This window comes from Condylura cristata, unplaced genomic scaffold, assembly GCF_000260355.1.
Source record: "Condylura cristata isolate star-nosed mole 26May11 unplaced genomic scaffold, ConCri1.0 scaffold00021, whole genome shotgun sequence".
Taxonomy (NCBI): Eukaryota; Metazoa; Chordata; class Mammalia; order Eulipotyphla; family Talpidae; genus Condylura; species Condylura cristata.
Window position 1 is genome coordinate 33,172,694 of NW_004567122.1, and position 16,230 is coordinate 33,188,923.

Below are 16,230 nucleotides of genomic sequence, written 5' to 3' on the forward strand. Positions count from 1 at the left end.
GGCTCTCACAGAACTTTGTTAAATCTTAAAAGAAAGCAAAGGCTTATAACCAGTTAGCTTTATACCAAGTTCTCTTCCAAGTGACCATATTTCCTCTGCAGGTCAGTCCCAATAAAAAGAAAAAGCAGCAAAGGCAATATGATAGCACCAAAGATACATTAAAATTTTAGTCTTGCTGAAAAAATGACTAAGTTAAGAGACTTTTAAATATTTCTTCCTACATTCATATATTAATATGGCAGAAAAATTGCACACATTGGCCATTCTGTAAAGAACTGGAAAAGATATAGAGGATCACATGAAAGGTTTAAGGGCTGGCTGGGGGAAGATATGAATTCTAAAGCCAGTTTTATGAGTAGATCTGTTATGTTAGTCATTTAGCTTTTGTTGGCTTCAACTTTCTCAACTGAAAAATAAAAAACAAAAACTGGAATGGAGATGTATCAATTCATCCATTAATTCAGTAACTATTTATTAAATACTTATTAAGTGTTGAATGCTAGGGATGGGCTATAAATATCACACACAAAAAAGATGTAATCATGCTCTTGCAGCACATTGATTGGAGGAAACATATCAGTTCAAATAATCACTCTTCAAATTGTCAAATAACTCCTTAGAACTTACCAGTTCTTAAATTCTATATACACAAAAAGATGAAAAAATATTCCACAGAGCACAAATCATCTATGTGCTTATTTGAGAGACATGAAGAATCTCATTTTATGTCAGACTTAAATTCATTTTTTCCAGACTGTTAGTCATGTTTATTACAAGCCACTTATGGCAATTTTCTACCTGTCAGTGACATAATGCATTATCTTGGCCATTGTTATAATAATAGTTACTATGCATGTTGACTGCAAAATTTCAGATAATAGTTCAGTGTTCATGTTCAATTCCTGCTTAGAAATGCTTTCTTTTCTCCTAACAGAGGGATTGAAAAACAACAGGACTTTATCCTGAAGTCTGTAATGGCAGTTGCAGTGACAATATTTTCTTCAAATAAAATTTAGAATTTCAAGGATAAGATACTTAAAAGAGACAGAGAAAGGAAGCTAAAGATGACATTTATTTATATACCTATAGTACGATATCCTTTTCCTTCAGATTTAAATTTTGTTGAGAGAAAATAAGATGAGAAATGAGATGTTTTTACTGAATCATTAAAGAGGCTAGCAAGAGGTAGATATCTTAATTGCTTACTTGTTTATTATATTTCTTCTTTGGTAGTTCATCTCTGGAGTGCTATATCTACCTCAGCTTAGGTTGTTAATCAAAGCTATAACAGTGCTGGTGTTACCTTTGAAAACTATCTTATGGATTCCAGTTATATCTAAAGGGAGAAGCTATTTATTAAAAGCCAATCAGTAGTCATGTTTAAAATAGTTTTGAGGGCCCTCCCTGGTGGCGCAGCGGGTTAAAGCACAGCACTGAGAATCTAAAGCCGCTTCCTCATGAGTTCGATTACCGCCTGCCCCGGAGGTGACCACATGGTGTGGCAGACCTCTCCTGACCCGCCCGCTGCTCCCCTCAGCAGTGTACCTCGTTGATCTGCCTGTCCTATTCCCCGCTGTCTCTGGTGAAGCCTCTCACCGCCCCTGAGCCTCTGACCTGTACCCCAGTTCTGTATGCACAAATAAAAATAATAATAATAATAATAATAAAATAGTTTTGAAGGCAACTATTCTATTTCAGGCTGTCATTTCATGAAAACACATTTGTGCAGGTCACTACTTCAATAACTACCCTTGTAGCCTCACTTGAAGTTGGTTTGGTTGACTCAGTAGAAGTACACTTCCCTTGGGGTCTGGCTTATGCATACCAGTACACTGAGAAGTTATGTATTTGGGATTTATCCACTCCCTTCCCCCACCTATGGAGTAGGCAGGAGGCTGATAATCTGCAGTAATTATTGGGTTCTTGTTCCTTGTTAGAACAGCAAAGCTTCTTTGATATAAAAAGAAAGGTTAAGCAGATGAATTTGTTGATCATGGTTGGTTGATAATTAACTTGTCCAGGTCTTAAGATTTTTTTTTTTTGCATTTTCTGTAGCTATGGCCCCATTTGCACACAACAGAGGACACCCAGGGTCCCCAAACTGTTAAGGGTACATTTTCTAAAGGGGGTCCTAGCCATGCACTGCAGAAACAAAAGGAAGCAGACTCTCAGTCTGTGAAATATCTTCAATATAATTAATGTGCACAGAGAGAGAGAAGAAAGGAAATTACCCATCATTATGTAGGCATGCCCACAAACAATGCTGAGTCAAACAGAGTCCACACAAAGCAGAGCTGTTGAGGCCTAAAATCCACTCACACATCTGAGTTACCATCTGGAGGGGAACCACAAGAAAGTGATTACAGAGGTCCCAAAGAGCTGTGAATGAAGGAGGGATTCAGAACTCAAAATGTACCAAATACACCACAATGAAGTCAGGACAATGGCTGCCATTGTCTCTTCTAGGGAATCAGGACTGCCTCCCCACATTTCTTTCACCCACATATCTCTCCCAAGTGTATCTACATGTCTGTCCTCCATATGCTTCCCCCAAGACTCCTTCCCAGCAGCACCAGGGTACAAGTCGGGCCACAGAATCAAAAGTGAGAGCTGGAGAAGCAAAGGAGGCCCAAACCACATGTGCTCAGTTGAAAACCAAGCCTGGCTGTTAATCATCACCCCTAGTTCCCAGCAGCTCCCCTACTCAGGACGTCCCATATATGACATCCTGGGATTTGTAGTCTAAGGTAAATGCATGTAAGTGGGAGCAAGGAAAACATTTTCTTCTCCTTCATGGAGGTATATCTATAATAACTCTTCTCAGAAAATTTTCCTTTGGTGACTCCAAAGGAAAACTAATAAATAGTTGCCTTGTACCACTTCCAGGCTTATTGTTATCTCACAGTAGGGAGTTATCAGGGTCAAATTCTCATCTTATTTTTTTTAAATGCCTTCCAATAAAAACTCCATTAGAATATTGTTAAATAGACCACTTTTTGCTGGAGTTTAGAGTTATGGAGTTAGAGAAGTGGGCTTCTAATCCTAAATCCTTTATCCAAAAGTGACTAGGCTAATGGTTAGCAGGGAAGGGCATTTTAACATTTGGCAGAATTTTTATTGGGCAGCATGAGTTGAAAAGACGGAAGAAACTCTTTTCTCCAAACTTCCTTAATGATCAAAAGAAAAAGTTTAGGAAAGAACCAATGGAGACAAAAAGCATAAGATATTACATCTACAGTGATTCAAAAATATAAAGTCCAGTGAAAAGTTTTCAGGAAAAATCTAAAATACATCACCTGATACTTTGTTCTTAGCAAAAGCAAAATGAACTAGCTTTAAGTATTGATTTTTTCCTCCTACTTGCTTGGACTTGAATTACCAGTTAAATAAAAATAAACTTAATTTCACTTTATTTTTTTAAAAGGTTTATTTTTTATGCATACATACAGAACTGGGCTAAGGGTGGGACATGCAGGGGAGGTAAGAGGATTCACCAGAGATGGAGTGGAGGTCAGAACAGGAAGACCAATGAAGTACACTGCTGAGGGGAGGAGCAGGTGGGTCAGGAGAGGTCTGCAGCACCATGTGGAACACCTCCAGGGTGGGGGAATTAAATTTGCACTGAAGTGCTGCAGGTTTCTTTCCGTGCTGCACTTTAATCCATTGCACCACCAGGGAGGGCCCTAATTTCACTTTAAAAGATAAAGTAATTAAAATAGGATGAATATAAAGTATCAATAAATAAATAATTTGAGTTATGAATAGTTAGGACTGAAATAGCAGTAGAGGATGAAAAAAGGGTGAATGATAGGCAGTGTGTAGCTTGAAAACAACCGATAGATGATATGACAGTCATACACACACAGAGGCTGAGACCCAATACTGTACTACAGTTTTAACAAACTAATCCTCCTCCACAGAAGTGCCAAAAGACGGTACAATGTCCCACATAATCAAAGACAAGCCATAAAGTCACGTTAAAGCTTTGTGTAGTGGACTGGGGACACCACTAATTAGAAGCATTTTGGTAAATATAATGACTAATGGTGCTATCAAGCATTTATTTACAGTTTTTGAATCTTCCAAATAATGCCAGGCTCTATACTATACTTACACCCATTGTAGTAACATTCTGTAGTGATATTCTGAAAATATTTAATGCATGGCTCTTAACCTACATAAGGAATATACTCTTTTGAAATTTGCATATACTTCTTGGGATGTCTAGAATATGCAGAAGTACAGAGAGTTTTATAAATAACTCCATACTTGGACCTAGATTAGGAGCTCAAGTTTAGGGCCTTACCTGGTGGCTCAGGGGTTAAAGTCAGCACTATCAATTTATCTCCAAACACTGCAGCACTCTTTCAGCTTGGCCAGGGAGCTGATCCACATGGCACAGACTTCTCCAGCCTTGCCTGCTGCTCCCCTTAGCAGTATATGTCAGTGGCCCTGCCTGTTCTGCCCCCCACTCTGTTTCTGATGAATCTTCTCTCACTCCTGAACCTTTGGCCTACACCCAGTTCTTGTATGCTTAACTAAATAAATCTTAAAAAAGAAAAAAGAAAAAAAAAAAAAAAAAAAACAAAATTTCAAGCAAATTGTACTAGTTAGTAAAGCCTTCCCGGTATTCTATATTCCTGTCTGAGTGACTGTTCCAGCCACTTGTTGCACTCTGCACATGGCCTTAGGGTTTGTTCAGGTGTGTTGCCAGTATCCTGTACCCTTTCTACCATGGCAAGGTCATCTCATTTTAATTTACCAGGTGGTCACATTCCTCACCTTCATCTGAGGGTTATTTTGTTCCTTCTTGATAGTGACTTTAGAGAGTTTATGTGGCCCCTGTGTCGGAACTACTTATTGCGTGCAGGATGAGTCTGACAAACCACAACCTGTGAAGACAGACTGGGGAAATCCACCGGAAAGAGGCTTTGAAAGGAACTGCAGATATGTTGTGGGTAACCAGGCTCAGAGAGAGTAATGAATTATATAAACACAAATGAATATGTCTGCATTTTAATGATCCTCCCAACCCACCCACAGTTTATTTCCTTTGTGTCTCCTTAACTATATTATACCGCTGTTACAGCTGCCTTCGCTGAACTGGAATTATTTGTTTATGAGTCTGTCTCTCTTATTAGACTATGAGTAATTCCAAGGCAGAGCCCATGACTTATTTATCTCTGTACCCCAATCCAATGTCCGGATAAGAGTACAGACTTTGGAGTCAGACTGTCTGGTTTAAATCCATGATCTGTATATATAAGAAGGTTTACTTGTGCAAATGACTTATGTGAGCCTTGTTTTGTTTTGTTTTGTTTTTTTCTTTTTCCTTCTCTATCTCTCCTCCCCTTATTTCTTTCTTTGATATTGTGATTTATAATAGAATACATATACATACATATATATTAATATATACTTACACACACACACATGGCTTCATCTGCATTTCTTTAGCATAGTTATTAATGTGAGGAATTTCCTAGGTGAGAGAACCATACAGTTGTCTTTTTTATGTTATTGATATGATTTTTAGGAAAGCTGTTAGGTCACCTAAATTGGGAATTGTTTTCTAGGGCAACCATGTAATCAGTGAGTTGAAAATTTCCCCCAACCACATGGGAGGAGAGAAAAGCTAAAGTTTGAGTCAATTGCCAATGACCATTGAATTAATCAATCATGGCCATGTCATAAAGTCTCTATAAAACCTCAAAAAGGTTGGGGATCAGAAAGCTTCTGGATTAGTGAACACCTGGAGATGTGAGTACAGTAATTGCAAGAGGACACATGGTTCCTCACCACTTCCCACATATCCTGTTCTAAGCATCTCTTTCATTTGGTTGCTACTAGATTACTGACAATCTAGTAAGTGAATGTTTCTTTGAGCTCTGTGAGCCACTTTTGCAAATAAGTTAATCCCAAGCTGGGAATGATGGAGGCATGTTTTATAATCAGTCCAAAAAAAAAAAAAAATACAGGCGATAATCCCAGTTTTGCATTTGCAACTAGCATATAAAGTGGGGGTGGAACTGAGCAGACATCTCCTGTCTCGTCCACTGCTCCCCTCAGCAGTGTACTTCAATGGATCCACCTGATCTGCTCCCCACTCTATCTCTGGTGAATTCTCTCACTTCCCATACCTCTGGCCTACACCCCAGTTCTTGTATGCATAAATAAATCAATCTTAAAAATACTAAAGTTGGTGGTGGGGTTGAAGGAGGCAGTCTTGTGGATTGAACCCTTACTCTGTAAAATCTGAAGTTATCTCTCTATAAATATAGGGTAAGAATTAAATTAAATTGTGGGACATCGGATGGCACCCAAAGCATTGTTTGCTGGTGTAGAAACATTCCCCCCATGAACTGCGTTTCAGGAACCCAGAAGACTTTTTTCTTTGTTGTCTCAATTTCCTTTGCACCTAAAAATATCACACTAATACAGTTTATTGTGAAGAATAAATGAAATCATGCTTGGCATGGTGACAGTCTCTACAAATATAACAATATATCGGTAGTAATAGTATTATTTCTATTAACTCTTGAATAGTTTTCCTTAGGTTGGTTCACCTGCCAGGAAAAGCTTAAACTACTAAACATCCTTTTCCCTCACCACTTTCCTGTCCCCTCTGCCCATCCTCTGCAATATAATAAGCGATAGTCTCCTCACCCTATTTTATTTTTAACCAGTGTACTTATCATCTGACATTTTTTTGTTATTTATTGTCTAGAACTTAAGCTCCATGAAGGAAGGGATTTGGACTATTTAGAGTTTGCTACGGTATCCCTAATGCCTAGAGCAATACCTGGCATATAGAATATGCTCAACATATTTGTTGAAAAGTAAATGAGAAAGAATGAATAAATGGACAAGCACACAGGCACACACACACACACAACATCCTGACTCTGTTGAAGGTTAACATCACTGATTGCATGTGGCTTGAGTTGTAAGTCAAACTTTCTGACTTGATGGAAGTTAGCACTTTTGACATTCAAACCTGATAAAACAGGGAGAAAATTTTTTTCCTAAGTGTAATAACTGAATGATTAATATGCCAATCACAAAGCCATACTCTGTACTGGATATATTGACTGTAACTCAATAAGAATGGTGATGGTGGGGAGAGGGTGGCTTCAATCATCCCTGCTCAAAAAATTCTCAGTGACTATTCATTGTTTACAAATTTAAAACCAACTAGGGAATTTTGCCATTCTGTTCCTTCACAGGTACCTTTATTTCAGTCAACTAGAATTATTTAAGGTTTTTTTTTCCCCCAATCCTTACATGCTTTCTAACACACACACTGTTTTTTCAAGCTATGTTTTTTTCTTCTCAGATCTTTAGTTTTTCTAGATTCTGCTACCCTTCAAGATGCAGTATACAACATTGTCTTTAATTCCTCTCCCATTTCCCACCTCAAACTCTGAAAACAGACAGGTGAGTTCTTCCTTACGTTTCTTTAAGAACTTTTACCTCTTGGTGGGAGGCATTTCCCACACAAAGAAATTTCTAACCTTATCTGTTAAATTGTCTCTAGGGTTGGTACAGTTTCTTTTCTGTTTTCTACATATGCAGTTAGTCAGGGAATGTTTTGAGTTATTTGCTAAGTATATAGCAATATTTTTCTAGTAATACAAAAAGCCCTTTAGGGTCGATTTGTATTAAATATTGAGTATTTTTCTTGGATCAGTACAATTTAATTTCTTTCACCATCAATTTTTATAAAATACAATGCAATAACTAATGTAAATGTATTACATTTACATGGTTTTGTATTTCTTGAAACCACGGAGAAAGTCACAAGTCTTGGTAGGACATATCGTGGTAAACCAAAGGGAGAATCTCATTACTAGCCCTGGGGGCTTGAGGCTAAGTGAAAACAAAACAAAACAAAATAAAAACAACAAGCAATTGAAACCACCACACTTCAGAATCCTGGGTAAATTAGCAGTGTTACTCAGAGTGGCTTTCAGTTTCTCTGTTCCAAGATCTCGAGTTGATGCAAGAGACTATGATAACACTGCCCCCTTCTGTTATTCTGGGTTAATAACACAGGTGACTTCCCTAGTCTGGTTTGATGATTCTGGCATGACCTTTCAATTTCCAAAAACTTCTTGCCCAAGGCAGAGAGGAAAAGAGATCATAATGTTCAATATGAGGCATGATTTTATTCTTTCTTAGCAAACATAGTCGTTAAATTTTGTTGTGCTGTATTAGTTCAATTGCACTGTGATTGGACTTTATATTTTAGGGGAATGGATGAAGATCAGGATCATAACAAAATGAATCAATTTATTAACTTGTGTTCTAAGGAGTTACTTAATTTCTCCTAGTTCCTGGAACTTTCCTAGTTCTTGTCATAGACTGAAAACAGAGACAGTGGTCGATAGATGTAGGGTTTTTCTTTTAGGATAGAACTTTGCAGAGTAGTTAGTTATGAAGATTTTTTACATACCCAAAGCCAGAACCACTTTCTGGTTTCAAACCACTGCCTTGAAATGATTTACTTAAGAACTTCTAAACAGTTTTGTAATTCTTTTCCTTTCCTTACTAGTTCCTTTCATTATCTATGTAAAGTAGGAGAGGCCAGATAGCAAAGGAATTTGACTTTATACCAAGGACTATGGACTTTGTTCTGCAAGCAATGGAGAACCAATTCATATTTGTATACAAAGGATGGTATCATTAAAAAGATGACAGCATGGCCCTCCCTGGTGGCGCAGCGGGTTAAAGCACTGCACTAAGAAGCCTAAGCCACAACTGCATGAGTTCAATCCCCGCCTGCCCTGGAGGAGATCCACATGGGGCAGCAGACCCCTCCTGACCCGCCCGCTGCTCCCCTCAGCAGTGTACTGTGTTTATCTGCCTGTTCTGCTCCCCGCTCTGTCTCTGGTGAATCCTTTCACCCTCTGCATCTCTGGCCTGTACCCCAGTTCTGTATGAATAAATAAAATCTTAAAAAAAAAAATGACAGTACTAGTTTTATGTTGAATGAACCAAGACCAAAAAACAAAACAAAACAAAACAAAACAAAAAACCACCTTGAAAGGAGAGAACATCAGCAGATCTATAGGGTAACACTGCTGTCAATACCCCCCACGATGCATCTGAAGTCCTTACTAGCTTTTCCTTTTTATCCTCCCTTCAGCTAGTCTGAATCATCATTACCTGTCACCTGGATCCTTGCAACATTTCCCTCACTAATTATCCTGTTGTCTTACATGTATTGTATTACCACAGCAGCCAAATTCAACTTTATAAAACAAGTAAGCTACAACATACCATTTTTAACTTTAAACCTATCAACAACTTCCATCAACACTTAGAAGGAAATCTATATTCATGGTGCATAAAGTCCAAAATGGTTTGATTCCTTTTGTTTCTTAGAATCTACACTCTCAATCCTGCTCACTGGGTTCCAATTCATTAACTTTCTTAGTTTCTAAATCAACAAATCCTCCTAAACCAAGATATCAGACATCTAAGCCTTTTCTTTGCCACTCCATCTGCCTAGGTCATATTATTCCCAGAATTTCACAAAGCTGCTGTCTTGTTAGTGTTCAAATAGTACTTCTTCAAAGAACCACACCTTGTGGTACTCCCCTTGTTCCCAAAGAGATTTTTTCATAGTACCTGACTCTATGTTATTCAGAGCCAATATAACTATTTGAATGATCTTGCTAGTTTATGTATTTGCTCAGATCTGTGTTCCTTGTCTACAGTGAAAGTTGTATGATGGTGAAGACCTGTGTACTTTGTTCATCTCTAGGTCCTCAACATGTAGAGCCCACAGCTAAATGCTGTATCTGGATCATGGTAAATGCTCAGTAATTATTGTTGAAAAAACAAATTAGTGTGAAAGTTTAAGGAAAAGTACAATGGAAATGGAAGGGATGCCTAAAAGAATTATAGTTCAGAGAAAGGGAAAAATTTAATTAATTATTAGATGTCAGGCGCCACTGGAACATGAAGAGTAGAATGATGGATTTTATCTGCACAGAGACAGGCCAGTGACATCATTCCCTCTGAGTGGCAGTGAGATACTCCTTCTATTGTAAGAGTCTGAAGTTCATGTTGTCCTTTAAAATTTCTTTCGACTTGGGCTTTAAGTGCCAAGAGATCTATGTGAATCTGCCCACCAGGAATATAGAACATGTTGGAAACGGACCGAGGTCAAGAATTTAGATTTTGGAGTCATTTGCGTAGAAATGATAGAGCACAGAGTGTGAATCTTGTCAGTAAGTTGCACTAAGTAGCAAATATGCCTATGTACAAGAAACCATGCTGAGACAAGTGACACATTACAAATGAAGAACAAGGGCTGGAGATTCGTAGGGCCAGGGATGGTGACATCAACAATCTGGCCAGTAGACAGTGTGTTATCCAGAACAAGGAACTTCACACACTGCCATATGGTGCCATTTGACCTGCCCAAAGTATCTCTCAGTAGGAAACACTGCGCCCTCAAAAGAGATTTGTGTTACTTCTTTGCTTCCTTCCCTTCAAATCTGTAAGGGGTCTAGAGAGCGGACTAGTTAGTATTAATAATATGACTTTGCAGGCCCTCTCTGGTGGCTCAACAGGTTAAAGCGCAGCTGTGAAGCTAGCCATTGCCACATCAGCACTAGTTTGAGGATCCCGGACCCTAAGGAGGAACTAACCCACATAGTGCAGCAGACCTCTCCTGTCTCCTCCACTGCTCCTCTCAGCAGTGTACTTCAGTATATCTGCCTGTTATGCTCCCCACTCTGTCTCTGGTGAATCCTCTCACTGCCCCCACACCTCTGGCCTGTACCACAGTTCTGTATGCATAAATAAATACATCTTTAAAAAATAATATGCCTTTATTTTCTGTTCTGGGAGTTAATAATCTAAAAGAGTTTGGGCCTGAAAATGACAAATGCTACATTTGTTTTCAAGTTAACTAAGGGTTTAAGGATGAACTAAACATTCAGTAGACTTTCTCTTATTTAATTCTCATGAAATCTTATAAGGAACTATAGTTATTACACCTGTTTTATAGATAAGAAAATTGTGACTCAAAAAGTAATGTAATATTGCCCACTGGATATAGTTATCTTACAGAGTTGCCTCTGCAGACTTGAGTTTTAGGTGCCAGTAGAACTCTGAACCTGGCCGTCAGGTATATAGAAGATTAAACTTTTAACCAAGATGCCCTAATATTCCCCTATGTAGGAAACAATCATTTCTAGAACTTAAATTTTATTAAGATTTTTTTAGAGGTTTCTTTTCCTTCTATCCCAAAGTTGTGAATATAAGGTTAAAAAATCAGGCACACTTTATTTGCAGCAATGGAAGTTGACCAAAATTGCTCATAGGCAGTTCTTTTATACCGAATGAAAGTAACTCTTTTTCTTTTATTAGATCTCTTTATTACACAATTGCCTTAAAGAACCGCTGTTGCTTACTGAAGGTCAACTTTGCCAAGCCCTCAAGATATCCTTAATTATAAGGCTCTTCTGGTGTCTGAAATAGAATTATGTTTTGGATCCTGTTCCACCTCTATCCCCAGTCTTAAGCTATAGGCGTATACTCCTTCTATTTATGGGAGTCTGATCCTAGAAATTATCACATTCATTAAACATGTGCTCTTTGTGATTATTGCAGTATGATATCTGAGGATCTGCTTCTAATGCCATACTTTGGTAATTGACTTTCTTTCTCTTCAAGAATTCTGAAGCATTTATATGCTTTTTAGCCACATACTCCTTCTTTCAACCCACCCTTCACATTGCTGTTGGTCAGTCTTTACAGGCTGCAGTGAAGTTTATGCTGCCCTTCAAAGTCTTAAAGGATTTCTGCAACCATTTAGGGATCTGGGTGTCTTAGACTATATCCTTGGTGGCATTTGGAACTTTTGCAGTGAAATATGCTTGCTACTTATCCAGTGTCTTTCTTGATCTTTATAGAATCCTCAGCATTATCATATGCACACTGCTGTCGGCAACCTTGAGCCAAAGTGTTCACTGGGACATAAGAGATGTCAAAAAGAGGGAAATGGTAGAGTAAATAAATGGACTGGGAAGGGTCATTCAAATGGTTCTTAGTTCTCATGGCTAAGACCCAAATATAAATGAACTGTGTAGACTGGTGCTGTAATGGGCTTGCATTCTATCTATCTATCTACCTACCTACCTATCTATCTATCTATCTATCTATCTATCTATCTATCTATCTATCTATCTATCTATCTATCTATCTATCTAAAATATTTCTGAGAACATCAGCACTTTAATGAATCAGTCTAGTTTGGGGAAGTTCTAAATGAATTCTAAATGAGTGCCTCTGACTTCATACCCAGTAAATGATATGGTGAAGGGTGGCACTTTCTTGAATCCATCAATGATTTATTAATGGGCACTTTATGCTAGGCATGATGTTCTTCAAAATGATTTCATCTTGATTAGCTCTGTGTTTCTCTCAGAGAGCTTTTTCCAGTTTTCCTAACAGTAAAATCATCATTTTCTTCTATACGTCAATTGTCTACAACTCAGACACAGAGTAAGTACTATTTTTTTTCCCTTGTTTGTTTGTTTTGTTTAGCCTTACTGGATTTTAAGCCTGTTGAGAGTAAGGCTATGCCTATCTCACTGCATCCCATACAATTTTCCAACTTAGTTCTTTGTACAAATAATTATATAAATATGTGACTAAATTAATGATGATAAGAAACATGGAGGAAAAGAGGGACTTCAAAGGATTTTAAAGCTTCTTGTGGATTACAACACCCTTAGTTGTTGATACTAATTGGGTTTCTGGAGAAAGACTTGTGTTTTGATTTTGACTGGCCAGTGACTCTGCTGGAGATTTGGGGGGGGGGGGGAAGAGGAGTGTAAAAGAGTAGATCTTACTATCGTGAATCAATGATGTTCTACATTGTTCACTTTTTCTCTTTACACTCACAGGCATAAATGTCATTGGGGTAAATAAAAGGAATAGATTTGCTTGTAGGCAAATAATAAATCTATTTCTTCTCTTAACTCTGTTTAGCTTTTAAAATCTTAATTTATAACCTTATTCAATATCCTTTCCAGGGTAATCTTAGCCTCTGTGTCTAGTATGTCTAGTATAATGGCATTTCAATGACATAGAAGTATGTCACTACTCTGAAGATCTCATATAAATACATGAAAAGTTGAAAGGGCTGGTTAAGAGATATTAGATTGGCCCTCCCTGGTGGCGTTGCGGGCCACCAGGAAGCTAAAGCCATTTCCACATGAGTTCGATTCCTGCCTGCCCCGGAGGTGACCATATGGTGTGGCAGACCTCTCCTGACCCACCCGCTGCTCCCCTCAGCAATATACTTCGTCGATCTACCTGTTCTGTTCCCCACTCTGTCTCTGGTGAAGCCTCTCACCGCCCCTGAGCCTCTGGCCTGCACCCCAGTTCTGTATGCACAAATAAATAAATCTTAAAAAAAAAAAAGATATTAGATTGATCCCGCTTGTATCAGATACATAAACTTTTTTCATGTTTCTCTATTAGTCATCAGCATTCTTTCTCTTGATTAATGGTCACCAGATTTATCAGCAAGATATCTAACACTGGCTCAGTTTCAAATGATTGCGTGATATTCTCTTGCAGCCACTGGAACCACACACACACATTGCAAGCTAACCTGTCATTTCAAGAGACTCTGGGTATTGTGAGGTGCGTTTGTGGTTCATATCACTGTCTGTAAAGGTAATATATAACTTCCTAGGTGCAAGCTGTATGATGCATCATGCAGCAAAGGGATGCTATTTTCTGTCTCACATTTGAATTGTGTGGTTCAGTCTCTTATATCTTGTATCTAGTGTGTATGTGATGTGTAGGTCAATTGTTAGCAGATCTTCCAAGCCCACATTTGATTCCACTCACATTTTTGGAAAGGATGTAGGGCTTCTGGTCTATAAAATGGCAGGATTAGAATTTCAAGTATCAAAACTTCTTTTTAACTATCTAATTTTTAGCATCTAAACACTTACAAAAACACCAGGATTTTATTGTTCTGAGAGAGAGTCCTATCCCAGCAGCAGTTCCTTATTTCTAAAAGCATCTGAATTCTGAAACATAAAAATATGAATCTATATAGCACTTTTTGGATTCATGAAATGCCAGTTTTTTTTTTTAACTTTGATTATGATGTTTTTATTTTTCATTTTTGGAACCCCTGAGTCATTCTTCTATTTCAGAAATAAAGATATATTTTAAAAATAAAGAAAACTAGATATGCTGCATGAGATTAGACTCTTGTTATATACAACTCAAATTTTCTAGATACCACTGTCCCAAATGATAGTTAATTATTCATTCATTTATTTGTCTATCCACTTATTTGTTCATTCTAAAAGTCTTTTAACAAATACTTGAGGAATGCCTTTTCTGTGCTAAGAATGAAACTATGATTGAAATACAGTGATATATGTCATGAATGCATACTTATTTTGTATGAAGTCAAATCTAAAAGTTGGGCACATACTGAGGATTTTTAATAAGAGGAAGATATGCCTGAAAGTTTGATAAAGTTTTAAGGGGGCTTTAGGATCAGAGGGGGTGGGTGTGACCTCTTGCTAACTACTTAATCCTAACACCAATAGTTTGGGATTGTTGTAAGAATAAGAAGATAGAATGTAAGTGAAACTGTCTGGTATTCAGGGCTAGTTTTATTTGTTAATTTCATTAATGTGCTTGGTCTCAGGTATAGACACCGGTATATTAAGAAACTGACCTGTGAAATTTTGAAATAGGAAACTTTGTGATCTCTCACTCTCCCAAACGTAGTTCTTTTTGTAGTCTATTTTTTTCCATTTCAGTCTGAATTCACATTGGGTACTTGAATGGCCTCTTTGCAGTGGTTAAGAAAAGATTTAAGAAAATTTGTTTTTTGTATCCAGTTAATTTATCTGAACCTGTCCAAATGACAAGGTCCCCGATAGCAAGGAGAACTTAATATTTTGAAAAATAAACTGAAATCAAGTAGCATATATTCCCAACTAACTGCTGTTTCCAATGTAACTCTGTCAGTTCCTTAACACACTATTTTGCTTTATTCTGAGTACACACTCTTGAGTCTACAATTAAATTCAACAAATATTTATTGATCTCTTTTCAAATGCCAGACACTGTGTTACCTGCCAGGGGAATACCAAGATGAATAAAAATGACCACTGGCCCATGAATTTCTTACAAATATCTCAAAAGGTAAGGAAAAGGAGTACTCTGGATACCACAGTGGTATCCAAACTGAAAGCTTTGGTTTCTCAAATCTTATAATAAAACAATTCAATTTTGTTCTTGAGCTAAACCATTCCATTTGTAACTTGGTCTTTGCCCTTCTCTCTTACTGCTGTTTCCTGTCTACAGATGCCATGTAAGATTCATTTCAATTTTGGAATAAGATATGTTGTGAAAAGATGTCTTCTACAAACAGTTACTACAACAAAGTGACTTGCAGAATCACTGTAAAATAATGTGAGATGTTTTGAAAGAACCAGCCTCTGCATTTGGTTTCCTCCATTTCATCATCTTTTGAAACATATAGCTACTTTCTAAGGCAGGAGAGCTTGTTTTTAAAAGAACTACTTATCCATTTTCAAAGACAAACGTGTTTAGAATTCCTAGCATCCCTTTCCTTTCTCCTATTCCCATTTTAGCAAGAAAAAGCAAAATTTCAGAAAAAGAATCAGTCACATCACTAACATGAATGAGTAATGTCCACTCATTCTCACAAACCCACCGTGTATGGGCAGAAAGTGAAGGAAGAGGGGTGTGTGGGTGATAGAGTTAAGCATAAATATAATAATTTTGCTCTTTACTTACCGAACATTTGTCAAATGCTTTCAGAACATTATCTTTAATCCTTACATCAGTTCTGTAAAGTGGATATTTTATTTCTAATATACACATGAGGAAAACATTCTCAGAGAGGTAGTAGTTAAATCATGATTGTGTAGCTGGTAGGCAATGCTCTCAAGCCTTGCTCTACCTGATTCCCAAACCTGTTCCCTTTCATTGTAACTAGTATTTTTAAGCTGGATTGCCTGCGTTGCTTTAGGGGGTTCAATAAATTTCATTTGCGTATTCCATTACATATACATTTTTTTAAAAAAGATGTATTTTATTTATTCACACAGAACTGGGGTACAGGCCAGAGGTGCAGGGGCAGTGAGAGGATTCACCAGAGACAGAGTGGGGAGCAGAACAGGCCGACTGACGAAGTACACTGCT

At 37.7% G+C, this 16,230-nt stretch overlaps 1 protein-coding gene across 1 annotated transcript in view; it reads left to right on the forward strand.

Annotated features, from left to right (window-relative positions):
* The first annotated feature begins 15,159 nt into the window (after positions 1–15,159).
* KCTD16 (potassium channel tetramerization domain containing 16) overlaps positions 15,160–16,230 on the forward strand; it is a 234,545-nt gene continuing 233,474 nt past the window's right edge. Inside the window, exon 1 of the mRNA XM_012727865.1 lies at positions 15,160–15,204. The gene's annotated coding sequence lies outside the window, so the exon portion shown is untranslated. The remainder of the gene's footprint in view (positions 15,205–16,230) is intronic.